Raw genomic sequence first — 15,916 nt, forward strand, 5'->3', positions numbered from 1 at the left:
TGTGTAAATTTTAAAATATGGTTTTGAGAAGAAATAAAAAGACAGTTTTGAGGATGACAGAAACCTATTTTGTTTTGTGGCATAATTCTCTTGTAGGTGAGTTTGGGAAGTAATACACTGTGTGTGAGAGAGAGAGCTTGGAGGAGGTACAAATGAAGCTGGATTTACATTCTTGAATTTAAGTTATTTTAATGTAATATCATATAACTGGTATGAAGTAATATGCTACTTTCTCTCTGAAGGACAATGGAAATACATCGTGAGAATCGGCCTCCAAAACTATAAAATTTAAATGGTCATCTGTGCAACAAGTTACACATTGGAAGAATTCCTCAAGAAGAAAGGAAAACAGCACATTAAGAAACGACAAAGATGCTACAAGTATCTAAACCAAAGTTATATCTATCACTAAACTGAGGAAACTTGAATTTTTTTTACCTCAACTTTCAGATTCAAAAGATGAAAATTAAATGTTTATCATAAAGAGTTATTTTGAAAATAAAATTAGATGGTTTTCAGAAAGCAGCCCATAGATATAAGGTTTACTTAACAGTATGACATCCTTGAAAACGGAATCAATCTGAATTTAATTGGAAAATCAACTGGCTTTATTTTTTTTTAAGTTCATTATAAACTTCAAGAAAGCCTTCCAATAGTGTTATTAAGGTAACATTTTATAGGACGGAACCAGCTCTGTGCCTGTGCCTCTGACCCCTTGACATTAATCAACACACACTTAAATCTGAAAATTTGAGCTCCTTTAGTTGCCATGCAACCTGCTTGATACAGCTGGAATCCTAGGCAACATTCCTATTTCAGTACCTCTCTCAGAGTCTCTCTCTCAGAGTCTCTCTCTCTCTCTCTCTCTCTCTCTCTCTCTCTCTCTCCCTTTGTTCTTTTCCAGTTTTGCTTAATCTACTAAAACAGAAATACATACAAGGCAGACAGGAGTTACTTTGAAATAAATGATATTCCTCGGTTTCCATTTAAGGTAGCCCCAAGGTGTAAGCTGGGTTGGGATTCTAAGCATATCTACCCATGGGAATAATATTTTTATGCTTGTTAGGTTTCCTGTTCAGGCGGAGATAGAAAACAAAATCAACACAACTCCCAAGGTCCTTGAGCTATGTCACAGGGTACAGTTTTCACTATGGAGCGATAACACCATGACCCTTGGGGCAGAGCCAGATACAGAATATTTCTTAAACAACTAACATTTATGTTTGCATTCATTTACATTTTTCACTCAGCATTTCACAATTATTGCTTAATGTTCCTTTCCCCAGGTCTCATATGCTCCCTTTAAATAAAGCACTCCTTATGACCCTAAATCTTCTTCCTGCTGTAGTTTCTCCCTCTATAACATTAACCCTCAAAGTGACTCACCTTTTCTTTCTGTCTGATTCAAACACTGGCTTCCTCAATGCCTCTTCCCAAGAAAAGAAGTTCAAAGAGACTAAATCCTGCTGGAGTCAAAGAAATCATGTGTGATTTCAGCAGCAAGTACTTTTCACTGCCTTAAGGGTCAAATTACTGTGTTGTGTTAAAGCTAAAGTGATACATTGCAGCACCTGTCTTTCCCAGGAGACATTAGCAATTTCCCATTTACCTGATAGGGCACAGATGACAGATCAAAGAAAGGATTCCTTACTCCCAACTCCCCCTATCCCACCTCCACACATATATAGCAGAAGACTGCCTCCTGTGGTCTCAACCTTCAAGATGCATCTAACCCTCAAGAGACTTGAGGCCCCAGGAAAAGGGGATGCAGGTGTGGGGTGGGGAGGGGGAGCATCCTCTTGGAGGTAACAGAGAGGGGAAATGGGATGAGAAACTATGGGGGGGGAGGACCAGGATGAGTGCAATGGCTGGAATGCAAATAAAATAATAAATAAAAAAGAAAAGAGGAAAAGGGAGGGAGGGAGGGAGAGAGAGAGAGAGAGAGAGAGAGAGAGAGAGAGAGAGAGAGAGAGAGAGAGAGAGAGAGAGAGAGGGAGAGAGGGAGAGAGGGAGAGAGAAAGAGAGCAGTAAGTGCTTGGGGTTGCTTACAGGAGCTTATATAGGTTCAGAGTTGAAGATTACTGGGTGACTTTAAGGGAGCTACAGTCACTGTAAAAAGCTCACACGAGCAAAGGTGATGGTTCATTGAAATTGTGTTCAGTAGAGCTTTGAGCAAGTAAGACAGGCAGACATCTTCAAGGTGGAGAGTCTCCTTTGCCCAGCAAGTGCTTACTGCATTCGTGTAACTGTGAAACAAGAATTTCTCAAGTTTGTAAAATTTTTTGAGCTTCTGAGTCTTCTATCTATAGCATATTATAGATAAAATCAAAATCAGACAAAATGTGTGCCTAGAGATGTACCAAAAGTCACAGAGTTTCAAAATTGGTGAAACACTAGAGGTGGGAGGGAGATGAAGTCCGGTTTGTTTCTTTCTGGACCAGGCCTTGCATCTAAGGGCCATAGAGTTTCAGATGCAGGCACAGATAATGTTGTGAGAACCCTGTCAAAACATAGATGAACATATTTATGCCTTTTTATAATGTTAGCTTTTTTTGAGTAATAATAATTTCCAAGGTTTAGACGTTTCAGTGATACCAATTTGTTATATAATCTGTCTACCTGGGTAGTATGGCCAAGGTGAATGTAGGTTCTTAATCTTAATTAATACTGATACCTACATATCTCTATGCACACACACACACACACACACACACACACACACACACACATATATATATATATATATATATATATATATATATATATATATATATATATATGACATAGAATAAATATAACAGAGGAAAGCTGTGGCTAAGTTTTAAATAATTTCAGAGATGCTCTAAGAAAGAATCTGTACGGATGGCAGTGGAGCTGGGTGCTGCTGGAGTCACATTGGGGCACAAAGCTGCAAAGTTCTGACAAGAGATGAAAGGTTGAACCTGGGAATTTGAGAGCCAGAAACACATCAGAATCAGGAAATGACAGGCTAGGTCCAGTCCAGATGGGAGAATAAGCAGACAACAAGTTCAATTAGACGATGTGTGATGGTTTGTATATCCTTGGACCAGGGAGTGGCACCATCTGGAGGTGTGGCCTTGTTGGAATAGGTGTGACCTGTTTGGAATGGGTGTGTCACTGTGGGTGTGGGCATAAGATCCTCACCCTAGTTGCCTGGAAGTCAGTCTTCCACTAGCAGTCTTTGGATGAAGACAGAACTCTCAGCTCCTCCTGCACCATGCCTGCCTGGATACTGCCATGCACCCGCCTTGATGACAATGGACTGAACCTCTGAACCTATAAGCCAGCTCCAAGTAAATGTTTTTTTATAAGACTTACCTTGGTCATGGTATCTATTCACAGCAGTAAAACTCTAACCAAAATACCGTGTCACTAATAGATCAAGCCAAGTCGAGGAATTCTTGATCCTTGATCCACACACCGGGGCTGTGTGGGGCTATGACATGAAGTGTCAGTGTTTATAACATTATGAGGTCCAGGTGAGAGAGTTACAACCTTTCCTTGGTCTGGCACATCCCAGAACTTCTTGGACATGTTTTACCTGATATGCTTTTAACAGACCAACGTGTGCTCATGGCTTCCGTTCAACACCGTAAATGTACAAGGGAGCTCTTTTTCTGTTTCTAGGAGTAAATAGATACCAGTCTGTGATGGGTGCGAGATGTCTGCCTGATGATGCCATTTCTGGATCCACACATAGGCTGAAGTCATCCTTCTCCCTCAAAATGGAGTTCAATGCTGTTTATAAACTGGAATCTCCTAAGGTCATGCACAGATTGGTAAAACAGTGCTTGTACAACATAGAGTAATAGAGTCAGCCATAGCCTGACCTCAGCAGGTACCTGATACCCCGATATGAAGAGGCCAGCCCCGTGCTAGAGAGCATAGCCCAAATTTCCATTTCTGCTTTCTCCGCCAGACTTCAGGTATCATTTCCAAATCTTCAAAAAGTTCCAGCTGGAGCCAGGCGGTGGTGGTGCACGCCTTTAATCCCAGCACTTGGGAGGCAGAGGCAGGCGGATTTCTGAGTTCGAGGCCAACCTGGTCTACAAAGTGAGTTCCAGGACAGCCATGGCTACAAAAAAATGGTTCCAGCTCATCCTCCTGTATACTGTTCTTCCAGTGTGGTGTCATAAAATAATGGAGACTCGAACTACTCTCTATTTCTCTCTCCTTTCTTTTCTCTTACATCACATTTGGAGAAATCAAAATTGTATCTACACGAAGGGCAGAAAGCTAATTGATGCCATTCAGAGCAAGGTTTGAATGTACTTTTCCTCAGAGGAAATTGGTCATTATCATAAAATATTTATACAATAGAAGAGGCAAGGCATATCTGCATGCCTGATATGTCTCCGTTTTAAGCTCGTTTCTTCCCAACAATGAAGCAAAGATCACAGCATTAAATCTCCTGCCTACGTAGTTCTGTAATGACACACTGGGGGAAGATCAGTTGTTCTATTTAAGTTACTTAGCTCACTACCCTAAGACAAGGGGAAGTTTTCAGGTGGCTTGTAAAGAATTGATGCTCCCCTGGGGTTTAGCAGAAGCACTGAGCTTTTACCTCAAATCTGGGACTTGTCTTCACGAATGGCATTTTCCAGCAGCCACAGACAGCCAATTTGCTTCACAGCTATTACTCAAGGCTGTAGCTCAAATGGTGATTATGTGCATCTTCGCAGTTGTGTCCCGCTGGTGTTTTGTACAAGGCGGTTACATGTAATTTCTCATCTACCTGTGGGTGCTTTCAGACCTGAACTCCCTTTCTTGGGGCTGCAAGGCTGGGAGAGATTTTCACTCAATGCTGAAGTGCCTCCTGGCAGAGGCATGAGAGGGAAAGCAAACCATTAACTGTTTTCTATGGCAGTAACAATTTTAAAGCATGGATATGTTAAAAGAAAGAGACTGAGAATTCAGATAAAACAAAACTTTTTTCTTTTTTCCTTTTCCCTTTCTTTCTTTCTTTCTTTCTTTCTTTCTTTCTTTCTTTCTTTCTTTCTTTCTTTCTTTCTTTCTTTCTTTCTTTCTTTCTTTCTTTCTTAATTTGCCAAGCACATAAAGAGGAATTACTTGGCTCTGATTGTTCTGAGTTGGAGAAGTGGAATCCAGCCTAAGGTTCCATTTGTGATTGTTAATTTCTATGCCCTTCTGATTGCTCCTGCATTGCCTCTGTGGATGGCTAGGATTGTTTTAGTTAAGTACCCTGGGATGTACTACTTTGAAAATGGCTTTTAGTATACTGACTTGTAAGAGTGCAAGAACAATTCAATTGATGGGAAACTAGGTCTTCTAAGACAAAAGACCAATCTATCACAGAGGGCTGACTGAATGACTCTAGCACTCATTCGCTTCCGTTTGACCCAACTTTGCACAGTTCCCTTCCTAACTATAGGTCCCTTACTGCCCCATTTAGCAAATTTGCTCCAGAAAACTTGCAAATGTAAATTATTTATCTGTACTTGAACCTTTAGATTTCTCATCAGCAGATTCAACCAACTACTGGTAACAAATAATTCAGAAAAGTTCTTTGTCCTGACTGTGTATAGATTTTCTGGTCATTATTTCCGTAAATACAGCTTTAAGAAAAGCTATTTGTATTACCATTTTCACTAGTAAGTAACTTGATAGTGGTTGAAAGGATATGGGAAGATGCAGAAGCATTATAAGTAAATACAATGTTCCATAACAAACTTGAGTATTTCTGTTCTTTGGTATTTCTAGGGGATCCTCTCACCAGTGCCCCTAGATTACCAAAGGATGGATGTGTGTGGAAACCTCCCAGCTTGTTCACATCTTTACAAATCAGCACTCTCTCCTTAAAGACCTGGGATCCAACTCTTTGCCTGAAATCATTGAAAGAGAGAGCAGCCTTCTCCCCTTGTCTGTGGGAGGATAAGGGTCCACTTGTGATTGACAATTAGCAAACAGGAGTAGCCTAAGTACCGAATGTACACAAACACATGCATACGTCTAGTCATGCTAGAGTGCATGACAGGTTAATCTGTCCCCTATTACTCTCCTGTACTTTTCCATTGTTACATAACCTTGCCTAGGCCAAAAATTCTTCCTGTCATTGAGTTACCTTTAGTTTTTCTCTTCTTTTGCAAAATCATAAAATTTTCCTTGCCTTTTGACGCAATTTTGCTTTCACCTATTCTAACATAAACCATGGTGAAAAGGATTTTTAGGTCAGTAATCTCTTCACTGGAGCTGCCATCACAAAGTCCCATAGACTAGGTGACTTAAACAATAAAACTTACTGTCAAAGTCAAAGTGATGCAGAGATGGATACTTTTAAACTTTCTCCCTGGCCACTTTCCCGCTGCCTCCTGATGTCCTTTTTCTCTGTTAGTATTCTCGGTATCTCATGCTGTGACTAAATTTACTCTTCTCAGAAGGACATTAAACAGGTTGGAATGGACCTCTGCTTAAGGCCTTCTTAATTTAATCTTCCCCTGAAATCCCTCCCCCATGGAATATGGTTCAATTCACCATCAGATGTCTGAATAGAATCTACAATAGTTTCAAATCAGATTATCCATTACTTTCTAGGGTACTTAGGATCAGAGTTTCAGACATGATTTTTTTTTTTACCAGACATAATTCAGCTCCTAATATTCTCTTTCTGTTGTTAATATCTCTACCAGTTCCCCCAGAGTGGAAACTACTTCCCAAAGGTACTAATCAAAGGCATTTCTAAAAGCTTAGCAGGTTTCAAGAGTAACAACACATAGCCCACTCATTTCCTACAGCAAACACCAAAGGATAAATAAACAGTCCCAGGTGGCAACATCTCAAAGTTAAATATGTGGAGAGTGTGAGGGTTGCTCAAGGAAGTAGAGTTACTTAGCAGAAATTAAGGTATTTATTATAAAGGTTTGTGTTTTATTATCTTTAGTCTTCACTTTGATGCACCAATCAATGCATTACATATTAAAATGAAATAATTGTGTTGGATAAAATTAAAATTAAATTAAAATGAACATATTGTTTTCTGAAAATTTACCTTAATTAGTGATAATTAATACATATAGCAATTTAATACCTCCCCTGTTACAATGCTATTAGTCACACACACAAATGAACTTGTAAAAGATAGCTGTGCTTAAAACACTACAGTATAACAACTTCAAATCAGATTATAGTTTGAATTAACAAAATGCAGATACTTTAGACAGAGTATGTTAATTCCTTTATTCTAAGACTTATTCTTGCATAGAGGTTGTGGTGTGTTCTTTGAATAATTCATTTGATTCCTCGTTTAAAAGATTGATAAGAAAACTATAAACCAATTTAATCTAATTAATAACCTACTGCCTGCTAAGAATTTATTTGTGCTTTCCAAAATGAAATTATGAAAACAAACAGAGGCATTCATGGATTAGGGCTGAGATGCCTCTGCAAATGAGAAAACTGTCCTTGAACAAGGTAACATTAAAAGCCAGCACTTCTGCTCTCCAGCTTTTCTGGGCAGAGATAGGCAAAGAAATATGGACTTGGCTTTTGCACAGATATTTCGCTGCCTCAGATAATTTCTGAAAATATCTGTAAAGACCCATCTACCTTCCCACCCGATTTTATACTTGTTTTGTATAATATAAGTGTGTATTCTCTTCTGCCATTTTTTAACCTTTCCCGAGAGATACATATTTTAGCATTAATGAAAGCAGTTTCCTGTATTGCTGTAGTTTTGAATATTTTATTTTGTTGAGAATTTTATACACACACACTACATTTACATGATTTCCACCCCAGCCTCTCTCCTTCCAATTCCTTCTATGCAAATTCCCCTTTCTCAAATTCATGGTCTTATCTTGTATCACAATTAGATGTTAGAGGTCTCTGGGCCATGCACTAAATTAAAGGCCTGATTCTCAGCCTGTACACATTGGTGGGAGAACCTTTAAGAGATAGAGCCTACAACATAGAAGTTAGGTCACTGGAGATGTGCTCGTGAAGTGGATGCTGGGACCCTAATCCCTCTTCTTTGTCTTACTTCCAGGTCACCAGGAGGTTAACCACTTACTCTCCACCTGCACTCATCATAACACCCTGTCTAACCACAGACTTCAACAACAAGCTACCAAGATAAACATCCAAATATAATACCAAGTAACCTTTTCTTCTTTTAGGTTGATTATCTCATGTATTTTATTACTGCAGCAGAAACCTGACGGACCTGTGCATTTTATTACCACGGAATCTAATATTTTGCATTTATAGTCTAAGAAACTCTCTGAGTATCCTGATTTCAGTGTTTTCTATACTGACTCTGTAAGTCCATGAATGTCATCAACTGGCCCTTGCTCTTCTCTTGTTCTATTTTCTCAGGGTTCTTTTACTAAGGTCCAGTAAACTTTGAACCTTTGAAGTCCTACATAAAGCAGTGGGATTTTCTTTCCTTATTTATTTTAGCCTTTTATCTTACTTTCCCCACTCTCAATCATTAATTTGGAACACTGTTCATTTATAAATCCACCAGGTTCCTCAGTAACAATAATTCATTCCCCTTATGCCTTTGCCTAGTGTTTACTGTGTGATGGGAACCTCTCACATCCATGGTTTGAAAGGAAATGGTTTGGTTGCTGAATCTTGAACTAGAATACATATTATGATTGCCCAATAGGATTAGTAGAACAGAGAAATGAACATCTCATAAAAACTTCTGGCAGAGTTCTATAATTCTTTCTTATATATGAGTGAAGGAAGTGAATAAAAGGAGTTCCTTCTGATGGTATGAAAGCCAGTCTTCAGTGATGGTATTTCCAGGTCAGTCCAGACTCACACACACACACACACACACTCACACACTCGTGCATACGGACACATAAACACATACACAAGCACGAACACATAGACACACAAGAACACACACACACAAACACAGACACAAGCACAAGCACACATACGACACATATCCACAGACACAGGCACACACAGATACACACAAACACACACACACACACATATACATAAACACACTCATGCACATTCACACACGGACACATACACAAAGACTGACAAGACACCTGTATTAGTCAGGGTTCTCTAGAGTCACAGAAATTATGGATAGTCTCTATATAGTAAAAGAATTTATTGATGACTTACAGTCGGCAGCCCAATTCCCAACAATGGTTCAGTCACAGCTGTGAATGGAAGTCCAAGGATCTAGCAGTTACTCAGTCTCACACAGTAAGCAGGCGAAGGAGCAAGAACGAGACTCCCTTCTTCCAATGTCCTTATATTGTCTCCAGCAGAAGGTGTAGCCCAGATTAAAGGTGTGTTCCATCACACCTTTAATCCCAGATGAAAGTTGTAGCCCAGATTAAAGGTGTGTTCCTTAAACTCGGAGATTTAATCTTCTGGAATCCATAGCCACTATGGCTCAAGATCTCCATACCAAGATCCAGATCAGAAACTTCTATCTCCAAGCCTCCAGATAAGGGTCACTGGTGAGCCTTCCAATTCTGGATTGTAGTTCATTCCAAATATAGTTAAGTTGACAACCAGGAATAGACACTACAACACCTTAAATTCTCAGTCCTTTTTTCTGTGTTGTTCATGCCTTAATGAGGAGACTCCAAAACCCTGTGTACTGTATACTAATATGGTGTTTGTTTGAGCCAGCTCAGGCAGGCATAGCAGAACTCTATATACTTAAAAAACAACTGACACTTATTTTTCTAAGTTGTAGAGGCAAAAAGTAGAACAAGGTACAGGAATATACAGTGTCTCTTGTGGCACACTTATTGATTCATATACTTATTTCTACTTGCATGCACATATGGCAAAATGAATGAAGGGATTTTTTGGGATTACTTTGATAAGGGCACTCATCCTATATATGTTGGTTCCACTCTTGTGACCTAATCTCCTCTTAGAGACTCCATTCCTTAAAATGAAATTTGGAGGTAAATTTTTACCATATGAATTGGGAAGAAATCCAAAATTTTGTCTACTGCAACATTCTCTTCATCTTGTCCACATTTGTCATCAAAGATTGCTGAATGGAAAAGTAGGGCTAATTCCATCACATCTAACAAGAATCCTTATCTCCATTTAGCTGGTCATCTCAAGTGGCCCAAGGATTCCACACTCATCCTCCAAGACCTTGCCCTGTATTACTTCATGCATTCTCTGCAAAAAACTCATCGAGTTTATCCTACCTCCCCTATGTTATCTAGCTATCTCATCTATCACAAACAAAAAAAGTTGCTTATTCTTATGTTTGAATTTTGTGCACTTGCTTCTTGGGGTTGCTCTAACAAGTTAGTCCAAATCGGCTACTTAAAATAATATATTCTGAAAATTAATAGCCAACAAGCCCAATCTGCAACCACTGGGATAGAATCAAGGCATTAGCAAGGCTGGGTTCCTTTCAGAACCTCTAGAAAGAACACACTGTTTTTCTTATAGCTTTGTGTAGTACTAGAATTCCTTAGATTGTGTGTCAAAACTTGCCAAAATCCAAAGAAAGCAGCATGCATCTCTCTCTCTCTGACCCACCTCTATATCATTTATCTGTGGAATCTTCCTCTCCCTGTCCCATGCGGACTTGTGTATTGCATGGAGCCCCCTCCCGGATGATCCATACTAAGTCAGCATCTGAATCCCAACTTCAAAGATGCTTTTTCCAAATCAGCCAAGATTTAGTGGTTCAGGAAATGAGGAACCAGTTCCATGGGGTGTTAATACTCAGACAACAACCATCTGCTTGCTCTATTTCAAATCTGATCCTTTCCTGAGAAGTCTTCTCTTAAAGTACTTTGAAAAACTACTGTGGTTAAGTTACCTCCCATATCAGTAAGTGCTTTGTTCTTCACCCATACTCCAGCAGAGCTTCTGCTGTTCACTGTATTTTATTGTTTATTCCCCCTACTTACCTGTCATCTGTGGGTACCTAGAATGCTCTGAAAGATTTTTTTAAAAGAATTTTGTTTTTATTTTTAATTCTATCTATATGTGTGTGGGAAGAAACACATGCACACAAAAGAATGTCTGTAGAAGCCAGAACAAGTCATCAGGTTTCCTTGAGCTGAAGTGACTGGTGGTTGTGAACCATGTGTTCTCGGTCCTCCAGAAGAACAGATAGTGCTCTTAACTGCTGGGCAGTTGCACCATCACCCCTGGAAGATTTCATGGCATGTTTTATTTTCATCCCTGGACATGCCACTCCTGTTATAATTTCTGATGAGTTCAGGTTTCAGGTGTGCAATCTTCCCCATCATTTTGTTTCCTTGTCCATTTAACCCACCTTCGATGAAGATTTTGGACCTCCCAAACTTCTGCTTTTGAGTTCAAGATCATTTCCTGGACAAAACAAAACAATAACTATGCATCACGTCAAAATTTCAACTTTGTATTATTTGAACGTTACCTTGACATTCACCTTTCCTGTTTTTGGAGCAATGGGCTATGTACAGATGGCCTGGTCTCCAGTCCTGAGGAGGTCATGAATCCCGATAGGACCCAGTGGTCATAATTTTCACCTACATGGGGCAGAACGCGTTCCTTCATGTCTCCTGGACCCCTGTCTCCTGTCGAAGTTACTGCCCCCACAGCCGGCACAAGAGATGCGTGTGGCTAGCAGTCATGTCACAATGTCCCAAGCTTCTGACCTTCAGGCTAGACTCCTCCCAGTTACCTAGCAACAGCAAGATAACAAGGCCACCATAAGAGGGGCTGCTTGGTCCCACCTCTCTCTCTCCCTCTTATTCTCTCTCTCTTACTCTCTAAGCTTTTACTTCTCCCTCCCTTTAAGCTTTCTTACTCTCAAGCCTTTCTTCTCTCTCTCTCTCCTTTTCCCCTTCTCTCCTCTTAGTCATGGCTGGTCTCTCTCTCTCTCTCTCTTTTTACCTTTTCTCTTTTCCCCTGCCTTTCTATAATAAAGCTCTAACACCATAGACTTGTCTCTGTTCATCAAGGCCCGGACTAAAGACTCTCTCACCGTGGGAACCTCTCTCCCTCTGCTCTCTTCCCATATCTCTCAGGCTGAGAGTGTCACCCTGGGGCCCCCTATTCTGTTTTCAGGTCCTCTGTCATATCCAGTGTGGGATGCCAGAGACTGAGAACCTGGTACTGGGTGCTGCCCTTGTCCATCCCCCGCCGTGTGGGGTCAGTGGCTTCACACAGCCAGATGGCCACCTGGGGCCAAGTGGAAAGCATCCAGCAGTCCTCCTGTATCTTCCTGCTCAGAGCACAGGAACTCTGGCTGTCGCCGGCTCTCTCCCTCCCTCCTCTTCCTTTACACCCACAGCCTTGCACCTGTTCATTTCTTCAAATACACACATGACAAGACAAACCTTGATCCATCTGCGATTTATAATCTCCTGATCCCATTACCTTCATACGCACCTCACTTATTTCTCCTTCCTATTTGATCAATCTTTGTGCTACCCACCCTGTTTATAGTCAACTCCTTAGACCTGCTTTACTATCAGGAAGGGGAATATAGATATAGAAAAGGATTGCTTAACTGTACTTCCTTTAAATTTGTAATGCCATGAAGAAGATTAGAATGTTTAAAATGTTCACTGCACTCCTGCAGTCATGTTTTGGTTGCCACAGTTAATGATTGTAAAGTTTTTCCTTTCTCTTCAAACCTCTGACACTCCACTACACTTTCAGCATAAGCTGATCTTGCTTCTGGATTTCACAGTGAATATGGAAGAAACAGGATGTTGTTCTGACAACCACTGCCAACATTTCTAACCATCTTCCCACTCTCATGATCTAAAATGTTCCCCAAAGGGCATGCATTGAATCACTGGTCACCAGCTAGTGATGCTCCTTGTGACGGTTTGTGAACTTTAAGAGATAGGAATAAACTGGGGGTGATGGTGCCCGCCTTTAATCCCAGCACTTGGGAGGCAGAGGCAGGCGGATTTCTGAGTTCAAGGCCAGCCTGGTCTACAAAGTGAGTTCCAGAACAGCCAGGGCTTCACATAGAAACATTGTCTCAGAAAAACAAAAAAAAAAAACAACAAAAAAAAAAAAGAAGAAGAAGAAAAGGGGAGAGAGAGAGAGAGAGAGGGAGGGAGGGAGAGGGAGAGGGAGGAGAGGGAGAGGAGAGGGGGAGGAGAGGGGGGAGAGGGAGAGGGAGAGGGAGAGGGAGGAGAGGGAGAGGGAGGAGAGGGAGAGGAGGGAGAGGGAGAGGGAGAGGGAGAGGGAGAGGGAGAGGGAGAGGGAGAGGGAGAGGGAGAGGGAGAGGGAGAGGGAGAGGGAGAGGGAGAGGGAGAGGGAGAGGGAGAGGGAGAGGGAGAGGGAGAGGGAGAGGGAGAGGGAGAGGGAGAGGGAGGAGAGGGAGAGGGAGAGGGAGAGGGAGAGGGAGAGGGAGAGGGAGAGGGAGAGGGAGAGGGAGAGGGAGAGGGAGAGGGAGAGAGGAATAAGATGGTAGAAAAGTCCTTGGCAGATATAACTTGTCCTCAAAACTAGGCAAAAAATTGCAAGGTGAAAAACTCTGAAACTTCACAGCAAAGTAAATTATTTAAAATTTTCTTTAAAAAATAATTAAAACTTACCTATATAACTTTCTCTCCTCTCTCTTCCTTCCTACCCTTCCCATGTCTGCCCGCTCCCAATTCATGACCCTTTCTTATTTAATCATTATTGTTACATATACATAAAATGAGTAAAAGTCAACACAGGCCACTGAATACCTTCATTTGTTGCCTGGATCCATGTCGTTAAGGCTTACCATTTAGAACTGGATAACCAATCAGGGTTGTCTAGTTCACCTACTTTGGGATTCTCACAGCACTTGTTAATGCTTCTAAGTCCTCCTTCTTTTTACAGATGAGTTTCTAAGGTGTTTAATTAGCTGAGTGATGGAAAGCAGTTAGAAAGGAAAAAAATAATATTCAGGATGTTAGTCTGTAATAAATGTTGTATTATGTAGTGCAATTTATAATCTACACATAAACAGATAGAGTATAGTGTGTTAAAGGAAGTAAATCATAAGTATTAATGAAGGACTGCTGCAAGAATGGACATTTAAATCTTGAAAGAGAGTATAAAGTTATTTTTTTCTCATTTTAGCTGTTATGGATTTTTCCTTTTTTGTGATGATGAATTAAAATAAATCTGATAGTAAATGTGTAATCTTTTAAATTTATGAGTAAAATCTCTCTCTTGACATAATGTTCGATGGCTTTTATTATGCCAACTTTCCCATTGTGTTTTGAAGCTCCTACAATCAAGCCTCCTTTCTCCATCCAGTTCTACAAGTGTAAAGATAACCTTGAAGGGATCATACATACATGAACATGTTCTCTGTTGTAGAAGCCATTGACCTCTACTTACTGTATGTAGCTTCTCCTTTTATTGAATGACTTTTCTTTTTAAATGTGTGTGTGTTCAGAAGCCAAATGGTAGGAGTTAGTTTTCTCTTCATGTCACATGGCTTCTGGGAATAGAAGTTAGGACTCTAGTCTTGTTGGCAATGTCATTTACAGAGCTATTTTTCTAAGAAGCCTTTGAATGACTTTCTTTATCAAGCTTCTTCACCTTGTTTTCTGGTTGCTCCTGCTACATCACTTATGGATCATAGCGACTCAGAAATCCTTCCTGGTCTTTCTCCTGTGTTTGGTTTGGCCTTCATCTGGCCACTATTGTATACCCAATGCACAAAAACAATATAGAAAAAATAAACACATAAGATATTATTCACTCTTATTAGTTGGTTATACTGTTGTGTTTTTATATGATTTGATTCATAATATATACTTCATAGCTCAATTCATCCTTAATGTTCAACATTGCATATAATCATATAAAATTAAACCATCCCCATTTTGTGGGCAGAGCTTTGTTCCAAGTTCTTTTATTAGATCAAAAATGTTGGGGTTTAACATTGTTTTGTTTTTTATTTTTGCTGGGGAATTTCCAGCAATAGGGTTTCTGGGACCAAGGACACTTGGTATTTTAGTGACAAACATTTATGTTAAGTGACAAACATTTCAAAATTGTTTTCTACAAAGGCTCTGTAAGTGCTGTTCTTAAGTGGAGGGATAAAAGTTAGAATGCAATGGAGAAGGAATGAGGAAGAAAAAGGCATTTCTCAGTTTGAGTAAAGAAAATAGTAAAAATAATACTATATATAAAGTTAAATTTAGGTTTTATGTAAGCTTGCAAAAGTCTGAATATGTATACAGGTTTCGACTGCAATCAAACAACTTATTCACATATGACAATTTAGTCATCATGTAGAATATGACTGATTTATGGATTTCCTTACCTTGCTTATTAATTCTGTAACTATAAATGTGTTGTTATAATATTGAAACCTTTGCAGTGGCTTTATGCTATTTTGTGAGGTAGAACAAAAGCCATATTTTTCATTTTTAACTACTTTGTGGAGATTTGTCTTTAGTATAAAGTTTAATATTAGTTTTATTTCCCATACACCAAATACTCAGAAATAAAATCTTCCAAATAATTTAATTGAAATTACATTATATTTTAATTCAATTTGTAGACAATATTTATGTGCTCCATGATAGATTTTACCTTCTTAAAAGTGGTGTTGCAATTAAATTATAAGTATTTATAAATATATATATATAATTTATATTTATATATATGTATATACATACATTCACACATACATACATACATACATACATATATTGAACCAACTGAAAATCACTGCAGTCAAGTTCCAATCCTCTTGTATTTTATCTTGTTATATTGTCCTAAATAACAGCATTCATCTCCTTTTGGTTTCAGAGAATTCACATACTTTCTCCTGGGCTTTCGCTGGCTCTTTTTAGTAATGTCTCATAGAGTGAACCTCTTGCACAGTGTGGAGTTGCATCACACTTGATGACTGTCTCATAGGGAAATATTTCAAACTCCTTGGGTTCAATTGCTCCTGATTTTGACTTTATATAAGTTC

This window comes from Mus caroli, unplaced genomic scaffold, assembly GCF_978045245.1.
Source record: "Mus caroli unplaced genomic scaffold, Mus_caroli_1 scaffold_16, whole genome shotgun sequence".
Lineage (NCBI taxonomy): Eukaryota > Metazoa > Chordata > Mammalia > Rodentia > Muridae > Mus > Mus caroli.